Source organism: Mobula birostris, chromosome 12 (assembly GCF_030028105.1).
Source record: "Mobula birostris isolate sMobBir1 chromosome 12, sMobBir1.hap1, whole genome shotgun sequence".
Lineage (NCBI taxonomy): Eukaryota > Metazoa > Chordata > Chondrichthyes > Myliobatiformes > Myliobatidae > Mobula > Mobula birostris.
The window spans coordinates 50738029-50757821 of NC_092381.1; positions in this window are offsets into that span (position 1 = coordinate 50738029).

Genomic DNA, 19793 nt, shown 5'->3' on the forward strand with positions numbered 1-19793 from the left:
GGTACTGCTCTCCTGTGTTTGTTCGGTGGAAGAACAAGCTGGACCAGGACAAATTACGACCAGTTCTACAGTCATGCCACTCAAGACACTTGGGATATATTTTTCGTTGTTGCTCTTTGTGACTGTATGTTTTTTTTCTGAAATCATAACCAATTGTGCTTTGTGCAGAATACTGCGTGTTGCTAGTAATGTGTTTTGCCTCTTGGACCTAGAGGAACATTGTTTTGTTTTGATTATATTTATGAATGGTTGAATGATAATTAAACTTGAACATGCATATCCCTATCTCATCAGGATATGAGGCCCATTGGCTATCATAGAAACATAGAAAATAGGTGCAGGAGTAGGCCATTCGGCCCTTCGAGCCTGCACCACCATTCAGTATGATCATGGCTGATCATCCAACTCAGAACCCTGTACCTGCATTCTCTCCATACGCGCCCCCCCCCATCCCTTTAGTCACAAGGGCCATATCTAACTCCCTCTTAAATATAGCCAATGAACTGACCTCAACTGTTTCCTGTGGCAGAGAATTCCACAGATTCACCACTCTCTGTGTGAAGAAGTTTTTCCTCATCTCGGTCCTAAAAGGATTCCCCTTTACCCTTAAACTGTGACCCCTCATTCTGGACTTCCCCAACATCGGGAACAATCTTCCTGCATCTAGCCTGTCCAGTCCCTTTAGAATTTTATACATTTCAATAAGATCCCCCCCATCAATCTTCTAAATTCCAACAAGTATAAGCCTAGTTGATCCAGTCTTTCTTCATATGAAAGTCCTGTCATCCCAGGAATCAATCTGATGAACCTTCTTTGTACTCCCTCTATGGGAAGAACGTCTTTCCTCAGATTAGGGGACCAAAACTGCACACAATACTCCAGGTGTGGTCACACCAAGGCCTTGTACAACTGCAGTAGAACCTCCCTGCTCCTGTACTCGGATCCCCTTGCTATGAATGCCAACATACCATTCGCCTTTTTCACCGTCTGCTGTACCTGCATGCCCACTTTCAATGACTGGTGTACAATGACACCCAGGTCTCATTGCACCTCCCCTTTTCCTAATCGGCCACCATTCAGATAATAATCTGTTTTCCTGTTCTTGCCACCAAAGTGGATAACCTCACAATTATCCACATTAAATTGCATCTGCCATGAATTTGCCCACTCACCTAACCTATCCAAGTCACCCTGCATCCTCTTAGCATCCTCCTCACAGCTAACACTGCTGCCCAGCTTTGTGTCATCTGCAAACTTGGAGATGCTGCATCTAATTCCCTCACCTAAGTCATTAATATATATTGTAAACAACTGGGGTCCTAGCACTGAGCCTTGCGGTACCCCACTAGTCACTGCCTGCCATTCTGAAAAGGTCCCGTTTATTCCCACTCTTTGCTTCCTATCTGCCAACCAATTCTCTATCCACATCAATACCATACCCCCAATACCGTGCTTTAAGTTTGCACACTAATCTCCTGTGTGAGACCTTGTCAAAAGCCTTTTGAAAATCCAAATATACCACATCCACTGGTTCTCCCCTATCCACTCTACTAGTTACATCCTCAAAAAATTCTATAAGATTCGTCAGACATGATTTTCCTTTCATAAATCCATGCTGACTTTGTCCAATGATTTCACCACTTTCCAAATGTGCTGTTATCACATCTTTGATAACTGACTCTAGCATTTTCCCCACCACTGATGTCAGGCCAACCGGTCTATAATTCCCCAGTTTCTCTCTCCCTCCTTTTTTAATAGGGGGTTACATTAGCCACCCTCCAATCCTCAGGAACTAATCCAGAATCTAAAGAGTTTTGAAAAATTATCACTAATGCATCCACTATTTCTTGGGCTACTTCCTTAAGCACTCTAGGATGCAGACCACCTGGCCCTGGGGATTTATCTGCCTTTAATCCCTTCAATTTACCTAACACCACTTCCCTACTAACATGTATTTCCCTCAGTTCCTCCATCTCACTGGACCCTCTGTCCCCTACTATTTCCGGAAGATTATTTATGTCCTTCTTAGTGAAGACAGAACCAAAGTAGTTGTTCAATCGGTCTGCCATGTCCTTGTTCCCCATGATCAATTCACCTGTTTCTGACTGTAAGGGACCTACATTTGTCTTAACCCATCTTTTTCTTGTTACATATCTATGAAAGCTATCCTCACCTGGTTTAGCTTGGCCTGTCCAAGGGGTGTACTGGGGTGTGGCTGTCGTCACATGCAAACAGCTTCTTGAGCCACAAGTGAGAGCTGATGTCCTGTGAAGCCCAATGGCGAGTGAGCTGTCCCACAACAGGCATGACAAGTCCTTTCACCAGAGGTCCTATCGCTCCCTGGACACCCCGTACGCCCCAATTATTTCTACTGTACTAGCAAACATGTAGAAAGGAGTCAGTACACAGAAATGCTGAAATTATTATTAGAACCTTGGCAAATACCTTCCAATAGTGTAATTTGATCAGAAATGATCAAGTGAGCATATCAGGTAACATGAACAACAGAAACAGCATCAATTCTTCTATTGAGGACAAATTAGAAATTTCCACAAATAATTCCTTAATTCAGCATTAAAAGGTGTGGTTGTCCCTAATCTGCAGAAAAAACATACCAGTCCATTTACCGTGTATATTCTCCACAAAATAGGTTTACAAATCAACTTGAGTCTTTTACATTATAAAAAACACTGCCCTATCTTGAAGATAATACTTCAAGGGTTAAAATAAAAGGAGAGCTTATGCTTCTCCATAATTTTTGATTTTACTTTAACCCTTGGATTCAGTTGCATTCTAAGGTAAAATGTCTAGAAATGAACATACACAACAGGTGTGATTTAGTCTTGTATCCTCTGTGTTTGCAGTCTCAGGTTATTTTTAAGCAATCCTTTTACTTACAAAAGCTCCACAACATTTTAATTATCATTCTGCATGGAGTCCTCAGGGCCCTTTGAACTGATCCAGAAATCTGCTCTGGTTTCAATTAGTAATCTCTTTCTAAAGCTAGAAATTTTAAAGAGGTGAATGACTACAGGTCTTTCAAACTACTGAGGTAATACTGACAGAAGAGGGCCTAATGATATAATGTAAATGACACATGACTTTTCTGAAGGAAATCAAATGCCAATTGGCATCAAGTAAGACTTTTCTCAGTTCACCTGCTAAGCATTTCTAATCTCTTTTAATCAAATATTAATGAGCATATTTTGTGTCTTATTTATGCTCCAATATTACCATTGTGCTTTGCAGATCCAAGTTGGACTTGGTACACAGCAAGCAATTTGATCAAAGTTTGTATCAGTAGATTAAAAGGCTTGAAGTTTCATTTATAGTCAAAATATTCATGTACAATACAACTCTGATATTCATCTTCTCCAGGTAGCCTTGAAATACAGAAAAACCATGGGCATTGTTGAAAGAAAAGACAACAATTACCAACCACCCCCCTGCACAAAAAGCATCAAAACAAAGCCTGCAAACCCCAGAAACCCTCTCCCTCACAGAGAAAAAAACATTGACAATAATATAAAATTCCTAACCTCCTCCTCATCCTCAGAAAAAAAAACAAAAGCAGCAAAACCTCTAACCCCTTCCCTCAAAGGAAAGAACAGCAACAAGATAATCAAATCCCCAACACAAAAAAATGAGAGACTCGTCCACCCAGAAAAATGCCAAGAAAATCTGACCCCAAATCCCTAGCCCCTTCCCCTCACAAAAACTAACATATTGCACACCTGCCAACAGGCTACCAGAAAGAAAACACTGAAAAGCTGAAGGTGACGAATATAAAGTAGTCCAATAATCACATAAATCTCAGAATATCAAAAACATCTCGTCAGCGTACAAGGAGAGCAGCCACCTGAACTCAGACCTTCCGCGAAGAGCAACTAGCACACCGGGTCTGATCAATGCCCCCAAGACCTCCATTACGAGTGATCGCTGACCCCCTCCACAATCACCTGGATGCTTCAATCTTCCTGAATATTCGAAATGGCGTCCCATCTCTTGTTTGTTCTAGTTCATTTTCTCGATCCTTTTCGGAACGCTGTCTCTGGTCTTCTCCTCGAGGCAGATCTCTAGGTACAGCTGAGTGCAAAGTCATTCCATCGATTTCAAAACTGCATGTCACATCCTCCAACACTTTCCGTAACACAATCAAGAAAAAACGAACAAGCAGAAGACGTAGAGAAAGGGACACAATTGAAGAGATTAACTATCTGAAAGACGTCATCCACAGAATCATTGTTTGATGGCGCCACCTTGACTGGAAAATTCTCCGGTCCAAAATTGTAACTGTTCAGGTGGCTATGTTTTAGTCATGTAGGTTAACATTTCAAGTAAAGTAACTTTAAAAGCACTAAACTGCTGTAAGAAATATTTGTAAAAAAGCAACCAAGGAAGATAGTAAAGGTGTAAATTAATGGGCCTTCAGAATATTAGTGGGATGTACTCCTGTTCTCTTCTGGGGATGGTATGACCTATGCAATGGCAGGGGTAAGCAACCGTGGCTGACAAGGGAAGATAAGGACTGTATAAAAAAGCCAAGGAAAGGGCATATAAGGTAGCCAAAATGAGTGGGAAGTTGGATGATTGGGAAACTTTTAAATTCAACAAAAGGTGACTAAAAGGCTATAAGAAGGGAAAACATGAAATATGAGGGCAAACTAGCTAATGATATAAAGCAGGATATTAGAAGTTTTTTAGTTATATGAAGAGTAAACAGGAGGTGAGAATTGATATTGGACCATTGGAAAATGATGCTGGTGAGGTAGTAATGGGGCTCAAAGAAATGTCAGATGAACTTAATTCGTACTTTGCATCAGTCTTCACTGTGGAAGGCACTAGCTGTGTGCCAGAGGTCCGTGAACGCTGGGAAGCAGGAATGAGTGCCCTTGCTATTACAAAGGAAGAAGTGCTAGGGAAAGTCAAAGATGAACTACCTCCCAGAGTCCTGAGAGAGGTTGCTGAAGAGATAACGGATGCATTAGTCATGACCTTTCAAGAATCACTTGATTCTGGCATGGTCCCAGAGGACTGAAAGATTGCAAATTTCACTCCAGTCTTTAAGAAGGGACGAAAACAAAAGAAAGGAAATTATAGGCCATTTAGCCGAACCTCAGTGGATGGGAAAATGTTGGAGCCTATTATTAAGGATGAGGTTTTGGGTTACTTGGAGACCAATGACAAAATAAGTCAAAATCAGGATGGTTTCTGTGAAGGGAAATCTTGATTGACAAAACTGTTAGAGTTCTTTGAGGAAGTAACAAGCAGGGTGGAAAAAAGAAAGGCCGTGGATTTAATTGGATTTTCAGAAGGCATTTGATAAGGTACCACACACAAGGCTGCTTAACAACATAAAATCCAATAGCATTGCAGGAAAGATATTGACATGGGTAGAGGAATGGCTGACAGGCAGGAGGCAGCGAGTGGGAATAAAGGGAGCATTTTCTGGTTGGTTGCCAGTAACTAGTAGTGTTCCTCAGGGGCTAGTACTGGGACCACTTTTTTCACATGCTTTGTCAATGATTTGGATAATGGAATTGATGGCTTTGTCACAAAGTTTGCGGATGAAACGAAGATATGTGGAGGGGTGGTTAGTGCTGAGGAAGCAATGCGATTGCAGCAGGACTTAGAAAAATTGGAAGAATGGGCAAAAAAAGTGGCAGATGGAATACAATGTTGGAAAATGTACAATAATGCAGTTTGGTAAAAGGAACAATGATGTGGATTATTATCTAAATGGGGAGAAGGTTGAAACATCAGAGGTGCAGAGAGACTTAGGAGTCCTCGTGCAAGGCTTCTAGAAAGTTAATTTACAGGTTGAGTCTGTGGTAAAGAAGGCAAATGCAATGTTGGCATTTACTTCAAGGGGAATAGAATATAAAACCAAGGAGATAATGCTGAGGCTTTAGAAGACACTAGTCAGGCCTCACGAAGTATTGTCAACAGTTTGAAAAACATAGAAAAATATCTAGAAACATAGAAACTCTACAGTACAATACAGGTCCTTCGGCCCACAAAGCTGTGCCAAACATGTCCTTACCTTAGAAATTTCCGAGGGTAACCCATAGACCTCTATTGTTCTAAGCTCCATGTACTCATTCAGGAGTCTCTTAAAAGACCCTATTGTTTCCGCCTCCACCACCGTCGCCAGCAGCCTATTCCACGCTCTCACCACTGTCTGCGTAAAGAACTTACCCCTGACATCTCCTCTGTACCTACTTCCAAACAGCTTAAAACTGTGCCCTCTTGTGCTAGTCATTTCAGCCCTGAGAAAAAGCCTCTGACTATCCACACAATCAATGCCTCTCATTATCTTGTACATCTCTATCAGGTCACCTCTCAACCTCCGTCACTCCAAGGAGAAAAGGCCGAGTTCACTCAACCTGTTCTCATAAGACATGCCCCCCAAACCAGGCAACATCCTTTTAAATCTCCTCTGCACCCTTTCTATTGTTTCCACATCCTTCTTATAGTGAGGCAGCCAGGACTGAGCACAAGTGGGGTCTGACCAGGGTCCAATATAGTTGCAACATTACCTCTGGGCTCTTAAACTGATGAAGGCCAATGCACCGGATGCCTTCTTAACCACAGTCAACCTGAGCAGCAGTTTTGAGTGTTCTATGGACTTGGACCCCAAGATCCCTCTGATCCTCCACACTGCCAAGAGTCTTAACATTAATACTACATTCTGCCATCATATTTGACCTACCAAAATGAACCACCTCACACTTACCTGGGTTGAACTCCATCTGCCACTTCTCAGCCCAGTTTTGCCTCCTATCAATGTCCCGCCGTAACCTCTGACAGCCCTCCACACTATCTACAACACCCCCAACCTTTGTGTCATCAGCAAATTTACTAACCCATCTCTCCACCTCCTCATCCAGGTCATTTATAAAAATCATTAAGAGTAGGGGTCCCAGAACAGTTCCTGAGGCACATCACTGGTCATTGTCCTCCATGCAGAATATGACCCATCTACAACCACTCTTTGCCTTCTGTGGGCAAGCCAATTCTGGATCCACAAAGCAATGTCCCCTTGGATCACATGCCTCCTTACGTTCTCAATAGGCCTGGCATGGGGTACCTTATCAAATGCTTTGCTAAAATCCATATACACTACATCCATGGCTCGACCTTCATCAATGAATTTATTCACATCCTCAAAAAATTCAATCAGGCTTGTAAGACATGACCTGCCTTTGACAAAGCCATGCTGACTATTCCTAATCATATTATGCCTCTCCAAATGTACATAAATCCTGCCTCTCAGGATCTTCTCCATCAACTTACCAACCACTGAAGTAAGACTCACTTGTCTACAATTTCCTGGGCTAGCTCTACACCCTTTCTTGAATAATGGAACAGCATCGGCAACCCTCCAATCCTCTGGAACGTCTCCCATACCCATTGATGATGCAAAGACCATCGTCAGAGGCTCAACAATCTCCTCCCTTGCCTCCCACAGTAGCCTGGGGCACATCTCATCTGCGTGACTTATGCAACTTGATGCTTTCCAAAAGCTCCAGCACATCTTCTTCCTTAATATCTTCATGCTCAAGCTTTTCAGTCCATTGTAAGTCATCCCTACAATCTCCATGACCTTTTTCCGTAGTGAATACTGAAGCAAAGTACTCATTAAGTACCTTTGCTATCTCTTCCGGTTCCAACACACTTTTCCACAGTCACATTTGATTGGTTCTATTCTCTCACATCTTATCCTCTTGCTATTCACATTCTTGGGGTTTTCTTAATCCTGTCCACCAAGGCCTTCTCATGGCTCTTTCTGGCTCTCCTAATTTCCTTCTTAAGCTCCCTCCTGCTAGCCTTATAATCTTCTCGATCTCCATCATTGCCTAGTTTTTTTGAAACTTTCATAAGCTCGTCTTGTCTTCTTGACTAGATTACAACAGCCTTTGAACACCACAGTTCCTGTACCCTACCATCCTTTCCTTGTCTCATGGAATGTACCTATGCAGAATCCACGCAAATATCCCCTGAACATTTGCCACATTGCTTCCATACGTTTCCCTGAGAACATCTGTTTCTAATTTATGCTTCCAAGTTCCTGCCTGACAGCCTCATGTTTCCCCTTACTCCAAATAAACACATTCCTAACTTGTCTGTTCCTATCCCTCTCCAATGCTATGGTAAAGGAGATAGAGTTGTGATCACTATCTCCAAGATGCTCTACCACTGAGAGATCTGACACCTGACCAGGTTCATTTCCCAATACCAAATCAAGTACAGTCTCTCCTCTTGTAGGCTTATCTACATATTATGTCAAGAAACCTTCCTGAACACACCAAACAAACTTCACCCCATCCAAACCCCTCGCTCTAGGGAAATGCCAATCGATATTTGGGAAATTAAAATCTCCCACCACAACAACCCTGTTACTATTATGCCTTTCCAGAATCTGTCTCCGTATCTGCTCCTCGATATCCCTGTTACTATTGGGTGGTCTATAAAAAACACCCAGTAGAGTTATTGGCCCCTTTCTGTTCCTAACTTCCACCCACAGAGACTCTGCAGACAATCCCTCATAACTTCCTCCTTTTCTGCAGCCGTGACACTATCTCTGATCTACAGTGCCACGCCCCACCTCTTTTGACTCCCGTAAACATGAGGAATTCTGCAGATACTGGAAATTCAAGCAACACACATCAAATTTGCTGGTGAACGCAGCAGGCTAGGCAACATCTCTAGGAAGAGGTACAGTCGACGTTACGGGCTGAGACCCTTCGTCAGGACTAACTGAAGGAAGAGCTAGTAAGAGATTTGAAAGTGGAAGGGGGAGGGGGAGATCCAAAATGACAGGAGAAGACAGGAGGGGGAGGGATGGAGCCAAGAGCTGGACAGGTGATTGGCAAAAGGGATATGAGAGGATCATGGGACAGGAGGCCCAGGGAGAAGGAAAAGGAGGAAGGGGGGAAAACCCAGAGGATGGGCAAGGGGTATAGTCAGAGGGACAGAGGGCGAGAAAGGAGAGAGAGAGAGAAAGAAAGAATGTGTGTATATATAAATAAATAACGGATGGGGTACGAGGGGGAGGGATGGAGCCAAGAGCTGGACAGGTGATTGGCAAAAGGGATATGAGAGGATCATGGGACAGGAGGCCCAGGGAGAAGGAAAAGGGGGAAGGGGGGAAAACCCAGAGTATGGGCAAGGGGTATAGTCAGAGGGAGAGAAAGGAGAGAGAGAGAGAGAAAGAATGTGTGTATATATAAATAAATAACGGATGGGGTACGAGGGGGAGATGGGGCATTAGCGGAAGTTAGAGAAGTCAATGTTCATGCCATCAGGTTGGAGGCTACCCAGACGGAATATAAGGTGTTGTTCCTCCAGCCTGAGTGTGGCTTCATCTTTACAGTAGAGGAGGCCGTGGATAGACATATCAGAATGGGAATGGGATGTGGAATTAAAATGTGTGGCCACTGGGAGATCCTGCTTTCTCTCTCTCCTTTTTCGCCCTCTGTCCCTCTGACTATACCCCTTGCCCATCCTCTGGGTTTTCCCCCCCTCCCCATTTTCCTTCTCCCTGGGCCTCCTGTCCCATGATCCTCTCATATCCCTTCTGCCAATCACCTGTCCAGCTCTTGTCTCCATCCCTCCCCCTCCTGTCTTCTCCTATCATTTTAGATCTCCCCGTCCCACTTTCAAATCTCTTACTAGCTCTTCCTTCAGTTAGTCCTGATGAAGGGTCTCAGCCCGAAACGTCAACTGTACCTCTTCCTAGAGATGCTGCCTGGCCTGCTGCGTTCACCATCAAATTTGATGTGTGTCTTTTGACTCCCTCCCTGTCCTTTCTGAAACATCTAAAGCCTGGCACTCGAAGTAACCATTCCTGCCCCTGAGCCATCCAAGTCTCTGCAATGGCCACAACATCATAGCTCCAAGTACTGATCCACACTCTGCTTTATTCATAATACTCCTTGCATTAAAATAGACACATTTCAAATCATCAGTCTGAGCGCATCCCTTCTCTATCACCTGCCTTTCTTCGCTCTCACACTGTCTCCAAGCTTTCTCTATTTGTGAGCCAACTGCTTCTTCCTTCATCACTTCAGTTCAGTTCCCACCCCCCCGTAATTCTAGTTTAAACTCTCCCCGATAGCCTTTGCAAACCTCCCAGCCAGGATATTGTTTCCCTTGCGAATCAAATGCAATCCATCCTTTTTGTATATGTCACACCTGCCCCAAAAGAGGGTCCCAGTGATCCAGAAATCTGATTCCGTGCCCTCTGCTCCAATCCCTCAGCCACACATTTATCTTCCACCTCATTCTATTCCCCATATCTCAGAAAGAATGTGTTGTCATTGGAGAAAGTCCAGAGGAGGTTCACAAAGATGATTCTGGGAATGAAGTGGTTAACATATGAGGAGAGTTTGGCAGCTTGGGCCTGTACTCATTGGAATTTAGAAGAGTGATGGGGGGATCTCATTGAGACCTACCAAATGTTGATAGGACTATATAGGGTGGACATGGAGAGGATGTTTCCTATGGTGGGAAATTTAATCCTTCTTTGTAGTTTGTGCTACTGCATCTCTATCAAACTTCAAATGAAGACATATTGTTCAAGTTTCTCAGAAAGTTTAAGTTGAATTAATGTTGTTGCAATTCTACAATGATGCAAAAATGATTCATTGTTATCTGTGCACAACTTAGTTCAATGGTTTCACTATGACCTCTCGATGAACAGATTTGAATTCTAATCTAGATAAGCATAAAATCTAGACAGTCTGCAAAGCGCTGTTTTATTCACTCCTTGTGTAGGAAATGTTCACTAGACTGTGGCCAGACTAGAAATGATGATTAAACTATGACAATGTTTTCCAAACTTCCACACAGAATTGGTGAGCTGTCTTATGAAAAAAAGTTAAACTGGTTATATATTTAACCCTGAATTTTAATAAGAAGTGACTTGATTGAAATATGTATGATGCTATGGGGCCAATCAAACTCAGTTTGTTGAGAAAATATTCCTACTTGTGTGAGAATTTCTAACCAGAAATCACTTTTTCATAAAAAGTGGTCACGCAATTAAGGCAGAGATTATGTGAATTCTATTTCCCTTCAAGCTTGTGAGTTTTTGAAACTATCCTCCTCAAAGAGCAGTAGAGCAGAATCTTTAAGTGTTGTTGAAGTGGGAGCAGATAGATTCTTGATAAACAAGGATGAAAGTTTATCAGGTATAAATGAGAGTATAGAATTGGGGCTATAATCAAGTCAACTTTGAAATTAATGAATGGCAAGACAGTAGGCACAGCCTAATTCATGTAGTCATATTTGCTCCTAATTCACGTATTTATATTTCTCAACTCTCAGAGGTAAAGGAAAATAATTTCATTGCCTCAGTTGGAAAACCAAAAGCCTTTTAAACAATATTCTTCCTTAGTGCATGATGTTCTGATTAGTTTGCGGATATAACAATTTGGTATTCTTTCGCAAAAGAAGTGCATCATATTTATTTGCATATGTTAAGGTGGAGAATAGGATTATATTTTTTGAAAGAAAGCCACAAACCATCTCCCAGCTCAATACCTACAACCATTTAAGATTCAAGATTGTTTAATCTCATTTTCAGTACACAACTATAAAGGAGAAGAAAATAATTGACTAAAGTAATTGGAATTCTAACAGCAGTGACCACAGGCATGTAAAACTCCTCAGTCAAGCCAGCATGTTATGATACTCACTGTGGATTTAAACCTCAAATGTAGACAAAGGGGGTCAAACTGTCTTCTGAGGCCTTTAGGGCCAAAGATAATTGGCATGAATAAGACTTCTACATGGTTGTGTTCTAACTGTGGACAAGGTATGATACAGTTCGCTCTGACTAATTAGATTGGATGTTGAAACTCTGAGAGGTCTTCCTTCTTCAACGAACAGGGGTTCCCTTCCTCTACCATAAATGCTGCATCTCCTTCATTTCCCAGACATCTGCCCTCACTTTATCTTCCTGACATCATAACAGGGATAGCATTCCCCTTGTCCTTATCTACTACCCCATAAGCCTTAGCATCTAACACATCAGTCTCTGTAATACCTACCATCTTTGACAAGATTGTACCACCAATCACATCTCCCCACCCCACTCTCTGCTTTCTGACATGACTCACTTGTCCACATTCCTCCTCACTAATTTCTCTCCTGGCACGTACTCCTGCAAGCAGGACAAATGCTACATCTGCCCCTTTATCTCCTCACTTACCATCATTCAGGGCCCTGACTGTCTTTCCAGATGAGACAACATTGCACCTGCAAGTTTGTTGGGGTCATCTACTATATTCAGTGCTGCTGGTACAGCCTCCTCCTTAACATTGATGAGTCTCGACATACAGTACTTATAAAAAGTATTCACCCCGTGCCCCCCCCCAGAAGTTTTCATGTTTTACTGCTTTACAACATTGAGTCACAATGGATTTGGCTTTTCTTTTACACTGATCAAAACAGAAAAAGAATCTTTTGCATCAAAGGGAAAACCTATCTCTACAAAGTGATCTTATTTAATTAATAATATAAGACACAATATAATAGATTGCATAAATATTCACCCCCTTCAAGTCAGTATTTAGTAGATGCAAATTTGGCAGCAATTACAGCCTTGAGTGTTTGTGAATAGGTCTCTATCAGCTTTGCACATCTGGGCACTGCAACTTTTCTCCATTCTTCTTTACAAAACTGTGCAAGCTCTGTCAGATTGCATGGGGATTGTGAGTGAACAGCACTTTTCAGGTCCAGCCACAAATTCTCAATTGCATTAAGGTTTACCATACCCTGCTATCATGGACACTCTGTGCAATACTACCAACACTTCTTATCTGGAGGGTGTGAATGTGCACCATTACTATATAACATTATAGTAAGTCTTGCACTACCATCTTATCAGTGTAAACTTGTAAATCTTGTAAATCTTGTAATCTTTGACTTGGAAACCTTGTACATCTTATTTTTAAGGTAACTTATTTTTTATTCTTACTTCTCTTCTAATATTTGTACGTCTGTGCACTTGTAATGCTACTGTGACACTGTAATTTCCTTTGGGGTCAATAAAGTATCTATCTATCTAATTAACCGAGGCAATATCAACCCATTTCAGTTAATAAATGTTGCTCATCTAAATGTTCAGAATACACCACAAGCTTCAAAACAAATTTTTGGTCAAAGCATCGAAAGTCGAAACATGAATTCAATTGTTCTTTCCATAGACACTGCCTACAAGGCCTATGTTTCTAGTTCTGATTCATACAAAATTATCTTTTCAATTAGCATTTGTTGTTTCATTCTCCCTAATTGCATTTTTGTTCTATGTGTTTGATGGTCTATAGGAAGATCTGTCATCACTAGAAAGCAGGGTCATACAGTTTGTGTACTATTCTCTAAGATTAAACTTTCCAGGTTAAGACAAAGATGAGCTCTGAGGGAAAAGAACGTGATGGTCTTTCATTATAGATTGCAACATACAATTCACACGGACGCCTTCAGTTCCTCTTGCAGCCTTTTTGTTCTCCTATCACCCACTTCTCAGATAAGTTACCACATTTGGCTGAATGATAAAAGTTTTAAGTCGTTTATCTAAACAGTGACAGAAACAAAGCACTTAGAGGGAAGCATGACTTCAGATTAAAACCATCTTTTTCAAAGAAATTAAACAATATGAACATAAATAACAGCATATGAGATTAACATGGAAGATTTTAATAAAAATTAGTAGGGACAATTGGTGAACTAGAAGATTCTCCACAACTGTGGTAAGATACCATTGAAATAAAATGTTGAAATCAAGGAGCGAGGATGAAACGAAGTATTTTTTAAGCTTCAGCCCTGACTAGTCTTGACTGAACCCAACAAACTCTGTGTAATAGCCTTCCCTGCCTCTTAATGGCACTTTTATAGCAAGTGGTGCATAGAAATGACAGGATCAACAGAGATGGAGAGCAGTCATTAGACAAAGCGATATCCATTTTCACAAATATACCATTGCTACTTTCGAAAGTTTTCAAACAATGTTGCAGTGTTATTTAACACTGCACAGGTGTGTTGATGCTAAATGGCATGTCAAAAAATATATATATTCAATAAGTCAATGGAAATACTATTGCATATTTGTATACATTTTATAATATGGAAATAGAAACCATGGCAGTGCTCAATATGAAGATTTAGAAATGCATTATATTGATGAAAAGCTCTATTGCTCAGTAAATAAGTTCTTCATAGGGCCATAACACAAGTAGGACCTTCAGTCCACCATGTCCACGCTGACCTTTTCACCCATCTGCGCGAATCCTATTTGCCTGCAATGGGCCTTATCCTCTTATGCCATGCCTATTTAATTGCCTGTCTAAATGCACCTTAAACATAGTAGGTGTATTTGATTCCACCACCTCCTCTTGCAATGGCTTCCAGATAGCAAAACCTTTCTGTGTAAAATCACTTAACCCTTTAAATCATTAACGTGTGACCTCTTGCTTTTGTTACCCCTGCCATGGATAAAAGATTTTGACTATCGATCATTTTCTCATATGTTTTTATTTGGTTATCCCTCAACCTCCTTCACTACAGGGAAAACAAGTCTAGCCTATCAATCTCATTCCATAATTGAAGTCCTCCAACCTAGATAACATCCTGGTGGACCTCCTCTCTAGTCTCTTAACCATAATCACATCATTCCTGCAGTTGTAGTTACCAGAACTACAGATAATCCTCCAAGTGTGCTGTAACCGATGTTTGTAAAGTTTATTCGTTTTGGAAGAGACCATTCTATCTAAGAATTCCCATCCATCCCCCAACCCCATTCTTAAAAATAAATCACCTCAACAATCAACCTTCTCAGCAAATTGATGAAAACCTTTTATTTTTCTGGAACTGTTACAATTACTTCAACAGTTTTCTCTTGTAACTTATAGCACAAAAGCATATTTTTTTCTGGGTTAAAATCTTCTGTTTTAGTAACAAACTGAGTTGAACAATTTACTTCTAATTAATGATGTATCAGGATCAACTTAATCAGTTAATGATATTCTTATGAGTCATACAGAATTCATCTTAAAGTTCCATCCAATGTTAGAAATATTGCAATTTAGATCAAAAGACCAAAACAGAAAATGCTGGAAAGACTCAGCAAGTAATGGAACATCTGTAGAAAAATAAACAGTTAATGATTAAGATCCAGGCTTCCTCAACATTAACTTCACACACAAAATGCTGGTGGGACGTCCTGATGAAGGGTCTCAGCCCAAAACGTCGACTGTACTTCTTCCTATAGTTGCTGCCTGGCCTGCTGCATTCCACCAGCATTTTGTGTTTTTTGCTTGAATTTCCAGAATCTGCAGATTTTCTCATCTCAACATTAACTTTTTCCTTTTCCACTGATGCTGCCTGACCTGCTGAGTATTTCCATTATATTCTGTTTCTGTTTTGTATTTCTAGCATCAATAGTTTTTTACAAGCTTTTTTCACTGTTATTTGAATTTCATTACTCTTACTGTGATGAATTTCTCTGTGGCTTATGTTCTATTTACTGCTTCTTGGCAATTTTCAGTGAGGTGACTAACTTATTCTGCTCTGAGCAGAGAATGTATCAGCTAACTTTCTCCAATCAATAATTCACCTTGATTGACATAAGTTCATTTTAACAATGTTTACTCCATCCCCCTAACCCCACTGTCCAGAGGTGATCTAAAATAGGATCTTACCTGTGGAGGTGCAATAGGTTTTGGCAGCCTGCTGAGTGTGTCCAGATTAGGCCCAGTGGCCAATTGATTGCATAATCTGGTTTTAATTAATTTCTCATCCAATGTTTCATTGACAATTCCCAACACGAACACTCTAAATCCCATTGAATCGTCATATTCAAGTTTCCCCTGAACTAATAATGGGCTTGTTTTAATAAAGTCATCAAAATGCCAGCATCTGAGGAAACTTCAGACCATGGCACAATCTTTTTTGTTACCATGCAAATGAAAACCATAGGTAGGAATCTCAGAGTCCTTGATCTCAGTGCCATCCAGCACTTAGAGAACACTTTGCAGTGGAGGGTGTGTCAGATGGCATAGGTAGACCAAATCAAGATATTGAATCATAAAGTCAGGCAGCACAGGAATATGATTTTTGGTCCTCAGACTCATTGCCCATTCTGTCAATTTACTCATTGAATACCCATTTACACCAATCCTACACTAAACCAATTATATTCAGCCTCCACTCTAATCAACTTCCCCAAGATTCTGCTGCACACATAAACACCAGGAGCAATATACAGTGGTCATTTAACCTACTGACCCACATGCCTTTAGGATGTGAAAGAAAAATGGGATTACCCAGGGGAAAGTGTTCTGATGTTGCCAAAGGAGCAATGGAAAATTAATTGACAAATTAGCCTTCTAAAATGTGGTAAAATAAGTGCTGATTCCTGGCAAGAAACAATGCATCCTACTTGTTTACTGACAAATCAAAGACTGATATTTTTACCAGAGCCATTTTGCTTCATTTTTCACAAAGGACTACCTCTACTTGATTGTTGTGTAAGAAACTGTGTGCCTACATATACCAACTAATGAACATTAAAGACAAAAGCCTAGAAATGATCATCTCTAAACCAATTTGTTTTCTTTGCAATCTATGTCAAAAGTCCTTTATGGTGAATTAGGTCTGTTTCCACACAACTAAATTCCTTTTGCAAATTGTTGATTTTTCAAGAATAGGTTTGGCTTTAATTATTTGTTTTTATTTTCTCAATTGATTGCTCCAGGCTGTTTAGCAATGATTCAGCAAAATCAAACAGTTTGTCCAAGGGAAGGATTTGCATGGTAAACTTCAGGATTGTTTTGGGATAATTGTTTAGAGAGGACAGAATATTAATCAAGGCAGGCCAAGAGTCTGTGTTGTTATAATTCAAGTGGGGTCTGTCAAGCATCTCAACCTTTCAAAGTCAAAGCTAAGTTTTACAAAGGGTAACAAGAAACTCCACTGCACTGTTTCTATATTAAAATATTAAGAATACACAATATTTTTGACAAACAAATATTCAATCAATTATGAACAGTGAAGGCTTTGTTCTTTTTCTTGGTTTTCTTATATATCCAAATCAAATTGACATTGAAATGTTAATTGTAGCTGAATTGCAATAGATCCTAAGGAAATCATGGGTGTATCAGTGTCAGAATCTCTGAGGATGCCGTTATAACAAGGCACTGAAACAGATTTGAGCAAGAGTAAATTAAAGCAATGTCAGGAGGTTATGTGTGCATCAAACATTTTATTTAGGAAAAAGGATCGCAATAAATATCTGACTTCCAGAAAAGACTAATATCACAATACATTTATACATCCTAATGTTATTAAACATCAACAAATTGTAAATTAGCTGCTAAAATAGAAGTGGTAGAACTTCACAGCAAATTCTTATTAAGCTTCCAAGCAGATCATATGGGACTTTGAATTGTTTGTTACACATAGTAGCCAGCATTATGCCAACTTTATGCACAACCTCCTTTTCAAAGTGCTATCATCCCATTCCCCAAGTTCGTTGCAGGTCAGTGTTTTTATAACTTTTAAACTTTACAGTTTTCATTAGTGTATCTGAATATATAGAGGGCAACATTAATCACAAACCTAGAGCTTTGGCCTTTTGTGTTCAAACTTCTTGTTTCCATAGGGTGTTGGAGCTTGTGTCAGGCTGTGAGCAGAACAATGTACAATGCAATGTGTGGGTTTGATATTAGTGATCAACGGTGAATTTCTATATAATCTATTTTAAAGATGGTCTTTATAAAAGCTGTCACTGTTTAAAACATTGTGTCTTCATTCAAGTCTGAAATATGGATCTGATATGATTGGTAGTTAAGATGTTAATGCGCTCAGACTGATGTATCCTCATGAGCTGTAACTAATAGGCAATGAATTGGTTTGTCTCAGTAGTTGATAAAGATGTTATAACTATTTTGTCGGCTAGTCTTTGATCCTTTTCAGCTGTCAAGTAACAAGAAAGAGATAAGTTTAAAATTGACACATGGGCTAGCAAGATATAACTAATAAGAAGGCTTCACACATAATCAAATTTGGGACTTCTGGGCCAAAGGCATCAATATTAAAGTCCATGGAATAGATAGCAATAGTAATGCAGATATAAAATAGATCTAAGTAAGAGTAACATACAATAGTAGTGAACTTTTGTTTCTTGGACTAAAGCAAAGGATACAATAAAGTTCTCCAGGATTCTGTACATGGATCACTGCTTTCCCTATTCCATATTAATTAATTACCCTTGGGGTGCAGGGCAGAACATAGAATACAGAATATAGAAATCTACAGCACATTACAGGCCCTTTGGCCCAGAGCGTTATGCCGACCATGTAACCTACATTTCCTAATTTACAGAGGAATCAAACCTGGAAGTATGTTGAATATGAAGAGGATTACTACATATTTCAAAGAGAGATGGACAGGTTGGGTGAAATGAGCAGATAGACAGCAGGCAAAATTCAATGCTGAGAAAAAATGGTTATGTTTTCATAAGAATCATGATATCAGGAAATGTAAACAAGAGGTCACAATTTTGATAATTTACAGGAATAGGAAGATAGGTATTGTCCATAGTTTATTGATGGCAGATAGATTGAGAAAGTGGTTAAGAAGCATGGCAATCTCCTGGGTCTTTAACTAAAAGACATGAATACTGCATAGAAGTAGTCAGGCAGTTATAGACATATCAAGAGAGACAGAAGTGTCAATACAAAAGGCTGATTGGTCAATGCGTTAATTGCCATTGATTTGTTTAGCTTTGGATTTCTTGATTCATATGGAAGAGAATATTGAGCATGAGAACCATGTCACTACGAGGATTTAAGTTTCTGGTTATTCATCATCATACTGGGTAGGTAGATGTTACTTCAAGGATCGATATTGATTGTTCAACCATTATTGCCATTGAAGATATACAATCAGTGGCCACATTATTATGTACACCTGCTCATAAATGCAAATGTTTAATCAGCCAATCATGTGGCAGCTATTCAATGCATAAAAGCATGTAGACAGGGTCAAGAGGTTCAGTTATTGTTCAGACCAAACATCAGGATGGAGAAAGAAATGTGATCAACATGACTGACCATGGAATGGTTATTGGTGCCAAATGGGAAATTTGAGTATCATAGAAACTATTGATCTGAGATTGTCATGCACAGAAGTCTAGAATTTACAAAGAAAGAGTCAGAAAACAAAAAATATTCAGTGAGCAGCAGTTCTGTGGGCAAAAACACCATGATAATGAGAGAGGTCAGAGGAGAAAGACCAGACTGGTTCAAGTTCACAAGAAGATGACATTAACTCAAATAACCACACATTACAGCAGTAGTGTTCAGAAGAGCATCTCTGAATGCACAACACATAGAACCTTAAAGTGGATAGGCTACAGCAGCCAAAGACCACAAACAAACACTCAGTAGACATTTTATCATATACAAGAGGTACCTAATAAAGTAGCCACTGAGTGTAAGTAGCTGTCTTAGACCATAAGACAGAGGAGCAGAATTAGGCCATTCAGCCCTTTGAGTCTTCTCCCCTTCTCTGTCATGGCTGATCCCAGATCCCACTCAATCCCATACACTGCCTTTTCACCATATCCTTTGATGTCCTGACTGATCAGGAAACTATCAAATTCCACCTTAAATATATGTACAGACTTGATCTCGATGGCAGTCTGTAGCAGAGCATTCCACAGATTCACTACTCTCTGGCTAAAAAAATTCCTCCATACCTCCGTTCTAAAAGATTTCCCTCTAGAT